Below are 13,672 nucleotides of genomic sequence, written 5' to 3' on the forward strand. Positions count from 1 at the left end.
GTTGCCCCACTTCCATGGGTTGACCTCTGAGGATGCATACCTATTTCTAAGGGAATTTGGAGATGTATGTGTTCTAATTAAGATCCAACAGCTTTCTGATGATGCTATTAAGCTTAGGTTTATCACTTTTGAATTAAAAGACTAAGCTAAGCAGTGGTTGTATGGATTACCCACAAATTCCATAACCTTATGGGAACAGTTCACAGTTGTCTTCCTTAAGAAGTTTTTTTCAACTCACAAGACCAATAAGCTTAGAAGTGATATCCTTCAATTTAGGCAAAAGCCTAGTGAGTCCTTTTCCAAACTTATGAAGAGATTCAAGGATCTACTCCAAGAATGCCCTCACCATGGCCTAGACTTATGACATTTATGTCAAATAATTTATGAGAGTATTGATTATCCAACTAAACAAATGATAGGGTCTATGTGTCCTAAGGGATTCACATCCTTTACAGATGAAGGAAAGGCATGAGAATTCTTACTTAACTTAGCTGACAAAACCTGTGAATGGGAATCAACCCAAGAGAGTCAAAGAACCATATGAGGAAAATGATATTTTATGGATAGAATAGTAGCCAAAGAAGCCCATTTTGATAGCCTAATCAAGAGGATTGAGACTATTGTTCCTAGAGAGCCATCATCGGTCAATTTGGTTAAGATTTATGCTTGGTGCTAGTCCCCTGGATATGTCGTAGAAGAATGCCCCCACACCTCTGGGGGCACTTCTAATGATGGTGTTAATGCCTTATACCAGAATAATCTACATAGTAATACCTACAATCTAGGATGAAGAAATCACCTAAATTTCTCTTGGAATCAGGGCAACCAAGTAGGGCCTTCCAATTTTTATAATCAAGGTCAATCTGGACCCAAAGACCTCTCTTTGCACAATAATCTTTTTCTCAAAATACTTTTCCTAGGTCAAATGTAGGACCTCATACTAGTTTTCTTAGGGCCCCTCTCTTATCATCTTATCAGCAACCCCCTGGGTTTACCAACACTGGAGAGGCAAGTAGAATAAGTGACTTGAAAAAAAATATGGCCCTCCTCATGACAAGCCATCAAAATCTTACAAGAGAACTCACCCAAGTTGTCTCAATTATGCTAAGAGGGAAAAATAAACTTTACCCAGTCAACCAGAGCCTAACCCTAGGCATCATTAGATTGTTAGTTCACAAGCACCAACTAATGCACCACTGAATATAGTACAAGGCCAGACCCAACAAGGGCCCTCTAAGTAATGTAATGTTGTTTATACCCTTAGGAGTGGTAGAGAGTACTAACAGAGCGTTCCTAAATCTTCCCCATCTATTACTCCTGTTAACTCTTCTTCAGTTGAGGACACAAGTGTGCCTCTTGTTCTAAGTTCGTCTGATGAACCTAAAGATTCTTTTGAAATTAAAGATGATTTGGTTAAGGAAACCAAAAATGATTCTTTTGAAAAAGGCCAAATCCCTAACAGTCCTTATATTCCTCCTGTCCAATTTCCTAATTGCTTGGTAAACAGAAAGAAGATTACTTCCATGGATAAAATTTTAGAAGTCTTTAAAAAGGTAGAAGTGAACATCCCTCTTTTGGATGCCATATCCCAAATCCCTCTCCTTATGCAAAGGTACTGAAAGAATTGTGTACTCACAAACGTATCACTAGTGTGCCCAGAAAAACGTTCTTGGCAGGTAACATTAGTTCCATAATTACTCAGCCTATAGCAGCCAAGTATAAGGATCCAGGGAGCCCTACCATATCTTGTGTCATAGGCAACACCTACATTGAGCATACCTTACTTGACCTTGGCACAAGTGTGAATCTTTTACCTTACCATGTGTACAAGCAACTAGGATTGGGAGAATTGAAAGCCACTGGAACTACTCTTCCGTTGGCAGATAGGCCTGTTAAGATTCCTAAAGGGATGATTGAGGATGTCTTACTAAAGGTGGGAGAATTTATTTTTCCTGTTGATTTCATTGTGGTAGATACCAAGCCCTTCTCAACCAATGATGAGATCCCAATAATTCTAGGAAGACCATTCTTGGTTACCAGTAATGCATTAATCAACTGTCGGAATGGTTTCCTAAGGTTATCTTTTAGTAACCAAACTGTTGAGTTTAACATCTTTAGGATAGGCAAGCAACCACAGATGGAAGAAGAGATCAATATGCTTGAGGATTTTCTGGATTTTTTTGATGATTTAGTTACAAATTTTGATATTGATTTTGATTCAGAATTCCAAGAGTGTATGGATGAGTTGGATGATGATAGTGAAAATTTCTTTTCTAAAGTCTTGAGTCTTCACACACCTATGGAACCCTTAGGACCCCTTTCCAATTCCATTCCCAAACTTTCCATAGTTGAGCCCCCTAATCTAGATCTTATGGAATTGCCATATAATTTGAGGTATGCTTTCCTAGGGCCTGACCAGACTCTTCCTGTAATAATTTCTTTAAATTTGACTTCTAGCCAATAAGAGGAGTTACTTAAAGTGTTAAAAGATACTAAGGAAGCCCTAGGTTGGGCCATGACTGATATCAAGGGTATAAGCCCTTCTATTGTGCAACATCATCTAAATCTTATGAAGGATTCCAAACCATCCACGGAACCCCAAAGAAGAGCTAACCCAGTGATGATGGAAGCCATTAAGAAAGAGATCCTAAAGTGCTTGGATCATGCAATAATTTATCCTATTTCTGACAGTTAATGGGTAAGCCCAGTTCACGTAGTGCCTAAGAAGTCTGGGGTGATGTAGTTTCAAATACTAATAATGACCTAATTCTAACCTATGTCCAATCAGGGTGGAGAGTGTGCATAGACTACAGGAAACTTAATGTGGCAACCTGGAAGTACCACTTCCCATTGCCATTCATTGACTAGATGTTAGAGAGGTCAGCTGGACATGAATACTATTATTTTCTTGATGGATATTTCAGCTATAAGTCTATAACCAGATCCCAATTACTTTAGAGGACCAATATAATACCACTTTTACATGCCCATATAGAACATTTACTTACAGGCGTATGCCCTTTGGGCTTTGCAATGCCCCTGCTACATTCCAACAATGCATGATAAACATCTTTTCTGACATGATCAAAAAATTCTTAGAGGTATTTATGGATGACTTTTCAATTCATGGGAATTCATATTCTGAATGTCTCCATCATCTTTCCCTAGTTTTGAAAATGTGCATATCTAAGAATTTAGTTTTGAATTGGGAGAAATACCATTTTATGGTTAAATCTGGTATTATTTTAGGCTCTGCAATATCAAAGGAGGGAATTAAGATAGATAGAGCCAAAGTTGATTTAAATGATAATTTACCACCTCCTCAATCTATTAAGGACGTTCAATTTTTTCTAGGGCATGCGGGCTTCTACAGAAGGTTTATTAAGAACTTTAGTCAGTTAGCCCGACCTTTCACTTCATTACTTGTCAAAGATCAAACTTTTGAGTTTTCTAAAGAGTGCTTAGAATCCTTTAAGCAATTTAAGGAGTTGACCAATGCACCCATTGTTCAACCACCTGTTTGGACTGAACCTTTTGAACTGATGTGTGATGCTTCAGATTTCACCATAGGAGCGGTTTTAGGTCAAAGGATTAATAATTTTCCCACTGTCATTTACTATGCTAGTAGGACCTTAAATGATGCACAACTCAATTATACAACCACTGAAAAAGAATTTTCAGCTATTATATTTGCATTAGAAAAGTTTCGGTCTTACTTAGTTGGTTCACATGTGGTGGTGTATACTGATTATTCTGTTCTTAGATACCTAGTTCAGAAGAAGGATGCCAAAACCCATCTCATTAGGTGGGTTTTACTTTTACAAGAATTTGATTTAGAAATTAGGGATAAAAAATGAGTTGAAAACCTAATTGCAGACCATTTATCCCGGCTTCCCAATTCCTTGACTGTCGATTCTCCAGTCAATGAGAACTTTCTAGATAAACAATTATTTGCAGTGTCCAGTGAACCATGGTTTACAGACATTGTCAACTTCTTAGTTTCAGGTGTGACTCCGGATCATTGGTCCACCTAAGATAAGTATAGGTTTCATTCCCAAGTTAAGCACTTTTTCTGGGATGATCCTTATTTGTTTAAGATGTGTCTGGATCAAATTATCCTACGATGTGTTCCTAATCATGAGCAACATTCTATTCTCTCTTTTTGTCATGATCATGCATGTGATGGACACTTTGGACCTAAGAAGACTGCCGCAAAAGTTCTCCAATGTGGATTTTATTGGCCCACTCTTTTTAGAGGTGCTTTTGATATTTGCAAGTCTTGTCCTGCCTGCCAGTCTTTTGGCCGTATCAATAAGAGGAACATGATGCCCCTCAACCCTATTTTGGTAGCTGAGATCTTTGATGTAGGGGGCATCAATTTCATGGGACCATTTCCTAATTTTTTTGGGAATTTGTACATACTTTTGACTGTTAATTACGTTTCTAAATAGATAGAGTCCATACCTTGTAAATCTAATAACCACAAAGTGGTGGTCCAGTTTCTCAAAGAGAACATTTTTTTCCACTTTGATGCACCACGTGTAATAATTAGTGAAAGGGGTACTCATTTTTATAATCGATCTTTTGAGGCCTTAATGAAAAAGAATGGGATCACCCATAAGTAATCTACCCCTTATCACCCCCAAACTAGTGGCCAAGTGGAGGTGTCTAATAGGCAGATCAAACAAATCTTAGAGAAAACTGTTAATCCCAACTGTAAGGATTGGTCGCTTAGGCTCATTGATGCCTTGTGGGCCCATCGGACTGTATTCAAGATCGACCTTGGTCAGTCTCTCTACCGTTTGGTGTATGAAAAAACTTGTCACTTACTAGTTGAGTTGGAGCATAAGGCCTTTTGGGCCATCGAGAAGCTCAACTTTGATTTGTCTGATACGGGAATTCATCATAGGCTCCAACTACCTGAGTTGAAGAAACTTAGGAATGATGCCTATGAAAGTTTTAGGATTTACAAGAAAAAGACCAACACTTTTCATGATAAGCACATTCTGTACAAATCTTTTACAATTGGTGATAAGGTCTTATTGTACAACTCTCGATTGTATCTTTTTCCTGGTAAGCTTAGATCCTGATGGAATGTCCCGTTTATTGTCCATAATGTATATCCCCATGGGGCTGTGGAGACTTTAAATCTAAGAACAGGGGTAATTTCGAAGATTAATGGTCAGTGTTTGAAACCGTTCCTCGAGTTTCCTACTACTGGTAGTGAAGAGGTCATGGATCTCCATGAACCTCTTTACACTGATGACTAACTTTTAATCAGGTATGACCCCCTTGCATTGGCTTCGCTTTTAATTATTTTCATGCATTGAGGACATTACATGACTTAAGTGTGGGGGAGGGAAACCAGTTTTTGCTTTTGCACTTTGTTTATTTGTTTTTCTTTTTATTTTTGAGCTTGCTAAGGATGAAGTCCTACTTTGGCTTTTGGCTAAAGATCATACCATTTGGTTGCTTGATGTATGAAAATAAAAGTTTTGATTAAGGTACCCATTTTGAACGTATAAAAACCCTGTTGAGAAGAAAGAAGGGTTCCTTGTACTTTTGATTTGGAGTTGAGACATTCTTTTTAATTTAGCATGAGTTGACATATGCACAATTTTAAATGAAATGTGAAATGTGGTATAAAGAAGAATAAGAGTTGATTCCCTTAGAACTAGACAGGTTATTGTGCCTTAGGAAGCGTGGTATCTTGATCGAAATTCTTAGGGAGGAAACTTCTGAAAGAACTCTAGCATCACTGTCTTTATGGGCATATGCAAAAAAACGAAGCTACATAGTAACTTGGGTGTCTGGTGTATGCTCCACCATGTCATTCAGGCCAAAAGTAGTGGAGTAGAATAGAGTTTATTAAGCGAAAAGAAAAAAAAATGTATAAATGTCATTGATGCTTGGTAATATGTTTTGGTAAAAAACACTCCAACACCTTAGTCATTGGTTCCATATTTCTTCGCAAGTGGTTTTACCTTAAGATAATAATGTTTTGGAAGAGACGAGGTGAACTCCAAATTAAGAAATATGCTAGTGCCTGGAATTGATAAAGGGTAATAAAAGTTCAAGTACGAGGGTCCCTTGTAAGAAAAATTATCTTTGTTTCGGATCCGTATGGGCTTTACCTTTAGCCAAGGTTGGGATTTGTTTATTCTAAAATTTGGGTGTATATTCACTACAAACATACACAAGACACAACTCGTCCACTAAGGATGACCTAAGGGTTAAAAGGCTTGTTGCACATGCTAAGTGAGACTGTGATTCCTACGAAAGTGGGTTAGGTTTTTTTTTTGTTTTTATTCTTTTTCTTTTTATTTTGCTAGAGGACTAGCAAAGTCTAAGTGTGGGGAAATTCTGATGAGCACATTCATGTGTGAAATCTAGGGTAGTAAAACATGCATTTTACATATTTAGAATAGAACTACCTTGGGTTTTACTCTCTTTTTGCAGGTTTTATATTTTCAAGGCCTTAAGAACTATCGGGCGCTATATCTCTAATTTTACAAATAAAGAGGTCATATTTCTTTTCATGGTTGCGAAGAGGACGAAATTCTGAGTAAGATGAAAGTGTTCAATTGTAAGTATACAATCCTTTGGTCAACCGTACAAGTGATTATTCTTTTCAGGTCAGAAAAAAAAATAATGGATCAGAACTAAACCGAGATGCAGAACTAGCCTATCTGTAGTTGTCCCAAAGGTATAAGGAATATTCTAAATACCAACAATAATCGATGGACCACATCCTTAAGTGATTGAAGATTCGTTTTTGGTAACAACAACTACCTAGCGTAGTTGGTGAGTTGTGATGTGCAAAATCCCTTGCTTATTAGGAGGTCTCAAGTTTGAACCTCTTAGCTACCATTTTGTTGAGGTTTTTATTTTAGCAGATTTTCTCTTTCCTACTCATCACTTAAATAAGTTCGGCTAAGATAGTTGTACGTAAGTTTGAAGAAGAGAGAGAGAAAATAAAGAGAAAAAATAGGAAAAAAGAAAAAAGAAAAAAGAAAAAAGAAAAAAGAAAAGAAAAGACAAGGGCATGGATGAAATTTTCCATTAAAATAGAATATTATCCAAATCCAAGCAAGAAAAATCAGCCAAAGGGGGTTTCTTGTGCAAGAAGAAAGAGAAAAATAGAAAAGGGAGAAAAAATAGGAAGAAAAGGGCAAGAAAAATTGTGGGAGATCTCTCTCCACACATTTTCTCTCTTCTCTCTCCTCCACTTCATCAACAAGATAAAAAAAAATATTTTTTTTTAGAAGCTAATATCGTTAGCTTCCCTCCCCCATTCTCTATATAATAGAATTAACACAAGGGGAGGAGGCACTTCATTCTTCTTCTAGGGTTTTTTTTTTTAAGTTGCTCTATCTCTTTTTCTAGTTTTCTCTTTCTCTAGCTCTAGTTCTAGGTTTATGTTTTAAACACTTTTGTAAGTTCTTTTTATTCAATTAATGCAAGCACTTTTGTTTTTGATTCAGTCTTTTATGTTTATGATTTATGCAATTAAGTTGTAATTTTTAAAGTTATAGTTCTAGGCTTAGATCTAGGTGATAAGATCACGAGCTGTGGAGCATTTCTTTTTTTTCAAGATTTGTTTTCTTCAGGCCTAGAAATTTCAGATTTGGTTCATTCTAGATCTGGTTTTTAGTACTGGTAGTATCTCAAATCAATTAAGCTTTCAAGTTCAAGCATTGATTTAAGTAAGTAGGCTCCTTCAGTAGTCTTCTCTCCCCCCTCTCATTCTTTCTTCTGACTACCATTTCTTTCTTAATTTAGGATTTTAATTTCAGTCGTTACATTATTGCTATCCCTTTCCCCCAAGGTTCATGGCTAGTGTATGTGTTGGCTTTGCCCCTCTTAACCATAGAACCATCAATTTATTACTTTTATTTTAATTGTCTCCCTTTCCCTAAAACCAAGTAGAGTAACCCTTGCAAGAGTGATTCTCTGGTCAAGTAGGGAAGCTCATATTATGATGCATCCCTCGGGCTAAGTAGAAAAACCTACTTATGAGTCTCTCTCTAGCTTTATCTTTTTTTTTTATTTCAGTATTTTTTTTCTCCTTCATTGCTTTTTAGTTGTGTGGGTTGTTTAGTTTCAGTTATTTATTTTTTTAAATTTAATTATATGGCTTGCGTCTTTAAATTCTTAGATGATGAATGGTTAGGACGTTATTTTAGATACATATGTTTAGGACAGTAATTAGAATTAGATCACAATCATTAATCGGTTCACTTTCGCATTATTAAAAGAAGCAAAAAAAAAAATAAAGTAGCTGCTCTCCCTGTGTTCAACCCGTAGCTACATTGATCTATATGTTTGCGGTTATATTTTAAAATATTAAACAATAACCCTTTAATGGGATGTCTGAAAGACAAACTTGGGACATAAAATTGTTGAAGAGCGAGTTCCAATCTCCTGCTAATAAGGGTAATAAAGGAAGCTAAGTTGAGTAGAGTATGGAATTGTGAATTTCGAATGTTTTCCACGCAGATCAGATACACAAAAGTCAGATTCCATTTTTTATTCAAAGAAGGGAAGTACCCTTCGGTGTGAAAGCACCATGAACACTGCTAAATAGGCCACCTTTGATCAGGTTTGCAGGCTCACCTGAGCCTTGGCCAGTGAGTCCCCTATTCTCTTGCCAATTCAGCCCTATTTGTGTGGTCCTCCTGGAATTCCAGATCTGAAATTTGGAACTGATTTGGTTTGGAGCTCTGTTAGTTAAAACGGGAACGGCAAAAAAACATTGTTCGGTACGGGCATGTTTTAAACAGATCAAAACGTGAACGGGACGGTCAAAAATATGGTCAAATACGGTAAAAACGGGAAAAAAATAAAAAACGGACGATACGTGTTTTAAACGTTTATATTTAAATAATACGGTGTCAAAAAAAGGGCAATATATAGACATAAATTGACATAATAATTCTCTAAATACCTAGATAACAATCAAAACAAATAGCCCCGTTTTAAACGTTTCTATTTTAAAACGTTTATATTTTTTAAAATCCGTTTTTTTACTATAAAAAAAACGGGACGGCGTTTAAAACGGCAAAAAAACTTCAAATAGCCCCGTTCCCGTTTTTTACCGACTTTCTGTGAAAAATTCGACAAACGGCGTTTAAAACGGCAAAAAAAGGGGACGGCGTTTTAAACGCATTTTAAACGCGAATAAACTAACTAGGGTTTGGAGCCTATGATCAACTGGGGTGGTTTACTTTTGTAAACCATCTTACATCAGGTGTGCTTTTGAAAAACAGAGGAGACGTCTTTTGGTTTTTTTTGTGAGTACGAGGGGGCTGTAACAGTAGCTTTATGAGGAATCTATTTAAGGGGTTAGAATGCCTTTATTATGGTGGTGGTGGTGGAATCTTAGGGGGAATTGGATGTGTTGGTGGTAGCTAGCAGTAGTAGGGAGCAAGGTATTGATGGGCTCTGATGATTCTTGTTTGTTATTAGCTTTTGATTGATCAGAACCCTTTTCGGAGATGTGAGGTTTCAAGCGTTTTTTAAGGCTGGTGTGCCAATGATTCTTGATTTCATTGTCTGTCCTCCCTGTTAATTCTTCTGCGATTGCCTTCCATCTGCAAGTAAATATTGAAAGGATTAGTGTTCTATTTAATGAAAAAAATAAAGAAGTTATCTTCTATCCTTTTCTCCGCTTTAGTTCCCTCTTTTGATATTTGGCCTCAGGTAATAATTCATCCACCTGAGTCTGCAACATTACTAAAATCCTACCTAGGAAAGGTACTCTGCTGTGGATCTTCTTTTAAAAAAAAAATGGAGTAAAGGGGGAAAAGAGGATGGTCATTCATTTTTGTTCCTTTCTACCTTTCTTTTGGTGAATAGAGTTTGGTACGCAGACAATATATGAGCCAAAAATTCTTGCCCAATCTTTGCTCTCACTTTGTTGTTATCCCACCGCAGATCTAAAGATGGTTTCTTTTACCTTCTTGGGCAGATTATGAGTCATAGTAATTATCTTTGGCACTGTTGCTTCCCTCACATAGTGGGGTGGATTATAGAGGAGGGAGGGAATGGTGAGGCAATTTTGGAGGTGCTTGAGGATTGAATGAAAAGACAGATGCTCATTAAAATGCATGCATTGGCTCGCATACCATGGATTCTTAGAGCAATCCATAAACTTACGAAAGATAGATGAATGATTGTGTTGATGTGTTAAAGATGAATAGTATTGTGTGTTGGTTCTTTATACATTCATAATTCATAATGATTTAGGTAGACTTTTGTGGTTCAATTTGAATGGGTTTAAATACACTTTGGCTCTTTATAAAGCACTCATTTCTATGTTTATATAGTTCGATCAAGAATGTAGATTCTAGAATCTTAACAGATCCATTAACCTAGACAACTGTTTGAAATTTTTTTGGACCAATTAAACTAAACGAACTGTTCCATTAACCTAGACAACATTTTTGTGTATCTTAACTTGAAGCACAATTAAAGAATCAAGAAACTGTTTGAAATTTTTTTGGACCAATTAAACTAAACGAACTGTTCTAGAAATGTTCTTTTAATTACGTTTGACTATTAGTTGCATACTATATCATCCTACACTGCTGAACCATTGATTGCAGGGTCCAAATGGTCTAGCTAGGCCTTGGTCCTAATCTGAAACATTGAACACAAGTTAAGGGTTGCATCCAATACTTCATGAGGAGCAAATGAGTTATTTAATTTTACACACTCAGTCGTTAAGAAGCGTTATTGAGAAAGCATTTGGCGTCTTGAAAATGTGTTTTCCCTTTGATGTATCGCTATAGTTTCAAGACAAAAGTTTTGATGGTGTTTGCCTATGTAACCATACACAACTTTATTACAAGACACACGACATTAGATTAGCTTTTTTAAAAGGCATAGGGGAGAGAATTCAATGATGAAAGCGAGGATGACACTAGTGATATTGATGATGATAAGGTTGTGAACATCACAAATGTGGTGGGTTATACGCGACAACAAAAACAATGGGTAGCATATCGTAAAGAAATTACAAATTAAATCGTGGAAGCTTATCGCGATCGAGGATAAACACATTATAGTGTCTATTGTATTTTTTTTTTTTTTTTCATGTAACTTTTGGATATATTTAATTAAAGACTATCATAGATGAACTAGTATTTGAACAAACTTTTTTGTTATGTATTATATGCCTTATCACATACGTCTTTAATTATTTTTTCTCTACCCCCTTTTCCGCACGGCCCCTGGGATGATACCATTTTTCATGTCACCATTGGAATGGCGTAACCAATGTGTGTGAAATATATTCAGTAAGAGAGAGTATCTAATCTCAGAAATTAAACTATATACCAAATGGAATTCTTATTCTTAAAATATTTTAGAAAGATGCAATCATAACAGTTTTAATTTCTTGACTATTTCAGTGAAATCAATCCAAAATTCAAATAGAAATCAACCAAACCAGCCCTGAGTAAAATGTATCCAAAAAAAATAAATTCTTTGCCAAGTTATATGGTGCACTTCTTCCCAAAAAGTTGGTAAATCAATGCCAACTTGTATTTTGAAAATAGATAAGCATGTCCTTTTCTTTACTAAATAATTGGAACAGTAAGAAATTTTACACTTCTTTACTATTTCACTGCAACAATATGAACTTTGATGGTATGCCACCGATGGAAACCTGTCTGTGTGTGTGTGTGAGAGAGAGAGAGAGAGAGAGAGAGAGAGAGAGAGAGTGAGTGAGTGAGTGATAAAAGCAAAACATGACGACAAGATATAGAGTTAGAAATTTTCAAAATGGAGAGGGATATACATGTTACTCGTTTGTGTTAATATCTTACACACCAATCCAATAACAGGGAGTGAAATATAATATTTAATGAAGAGAGAGATGGGAGATTTCATACTTAATGAGAAGAGAGGAGAGGAGAGGAATTCCATTTTCCTTTCAAAGTATAACTCTCATCTTTGTGTGGAAGGATGAAATTTCCAACCTTCATGGGTCATATATTACTTGAAAGGTATCAAACAATGTAGTTGATGTCGAGAAAAGGAAATCGACACGTACATGAAGTGCCGACATATGTCAAGGGGATATTGGTCCCGCTATTAATTTGTTAAATTTTTATTCATCCCTTCACACATATTGGGTAAATAGCCTAAGTGAATGTAAGTATACTTCACGTAAGGGTGGATTTCTCTTCCTCACTAATGTTACTTCTCTACTTTCCCCTTATCCTCATTTGAAAAACCCTTACCTTAATGGAAAAAAAAAAGGACTCAAGATGTACCTTTTCTTTCTTACCAATTTTTGGAGGTGTGATTTCATGGGAAAAAAATGGTTAATGGACAACTAGATCTACCGCATAAAATATGTGTGGGACTAGAAATTTGTAGACAAGTAGACCTCAAAGTCCTTTGCTCATCTGTCAAGTTTCAACTTAATTAGAGTAAACAGAATATAAAAAAGAATGTAAAATTACCGATAAAGTGCAAGAGAATACAAGGTGTACATGTGCACGGACAAAAAGGAAATTACATGAGAATTGGGGAGGTAAGTGATGGAATTTGAACATAACATTTGAGAGTGCCTTATTTAGACTATTTCCTAGATATTGGAATATTGAATTGCCACATCATTCTTCAAACTTTTTTTTTTACGAGGAAGAACAATTGCATGGAGTTATGATCTAGCAATTTCAACCATTTGATATCAAGATAAGTATTAATATTAACTAACTATATTCTAATTTTCATACTTAAATTTAATCAAGGGAATGGGATCACTGTTGCGTAACCCTTGCACCAGCGTGGGGGGCAATGAAAGTGTGCGCATTTGAACTCGTCTGTTTTAAGTTTGAACCAGCCTGACTTGATTTTTTAAACGTGTCGGGTTCAGTCTCCTTTTCATAATCTGTTATTCTCAATGTAAGGGTTAGCTTGATAGTCATTGGACTGGCCTGACCATTTATATATATTGGTATATTTTTTTTTCGTCTAATTATTGAATGTAATTAAGTGTAAACTCTTTTCTAAATTATTCATGATTTTATAAAGGAGAAAGAAGCTTGCTAGTCTAGCGCTGAAGATATGTCTAGACATAGTAGGCACGAAATGGCCGCGTTGTTCCGCCCTTGTGTAGACTGAAGATACTCCCGCCTATGCTCTTTTGGACTTGCACGTCTAGCATATTCCTTGTATCAAACTGATAGAGTTCTTTCATTTTTTAATAAATGTACTAAGTTTTCCAAAGTCTAAAACAAATTCTAAGTAAGAATCAAGACGAAAAGTAGAAGAAAAATGGTGAATTAGTTTGCTTAAGGCTCAATTAGTAGAAATTCGATTAAAGTTCAAAGTCAGAGCTTGATCAAGCTTGCCAGATTACATAATTGGACTGTTATGGTGCAAACCAAAACTAAGGTAAAGCCCTGATAGGCCAGACTAAGCTCGACCGATTGACACCACTACACCTATCGAGGTTACAGTCCCATACCCCTAGCTCACCTAAAACGTGGCAAAACCAATTAACCAAGGGGACCTCTTTAGGGAACCCTCTCTCGAGTCACTCAGTCGCACTCACTCACAGAAGGGCCCATTCAATCCGAGTCATGCAAACAGAATCGCCCTATCGTCTAGCCAACGGAACATTTTAAACGGTCAAGTTTGAAACTTAACAAGGAAA

At 36.3% G+C, this 13,672-nt stretch overlaps 1 non-coding gene across 1 annotated transcript; it reads right to left on the bottom strand.

The window, feature by feature from the left end:
• Positions 1-247: 247 nt before the first annotated feature.
• On the bottom strand, positions 248-354 carry LOC122062689. Its single transcript, XR_006135056.1, has one exon. It is a non-coding gene; the product is annotated as a small nucleolar RNA R71 (small nucleolar RNA).
• Positions 355-13,672: the final 13,318 nt, after the last annotated feature.

This window comes from Macadamia integrifolia, unplaced genomic scaffold (genome assembly GCF_013358625.1).
Source record: "Macadamia integrifolia cultivar HAES 741 unplaced genomic scaffold, SCU_Mint_v3 scaffold1089, whole genome shotgun sequence".
In the NCBI taxonomy this organism is placed as follows: Eukaryota; Viridiplantae; Streptophyta; class Magnoliopsida; order Proteales; family Proteaceae; genus Macadamia; species Macadamia integrifolia.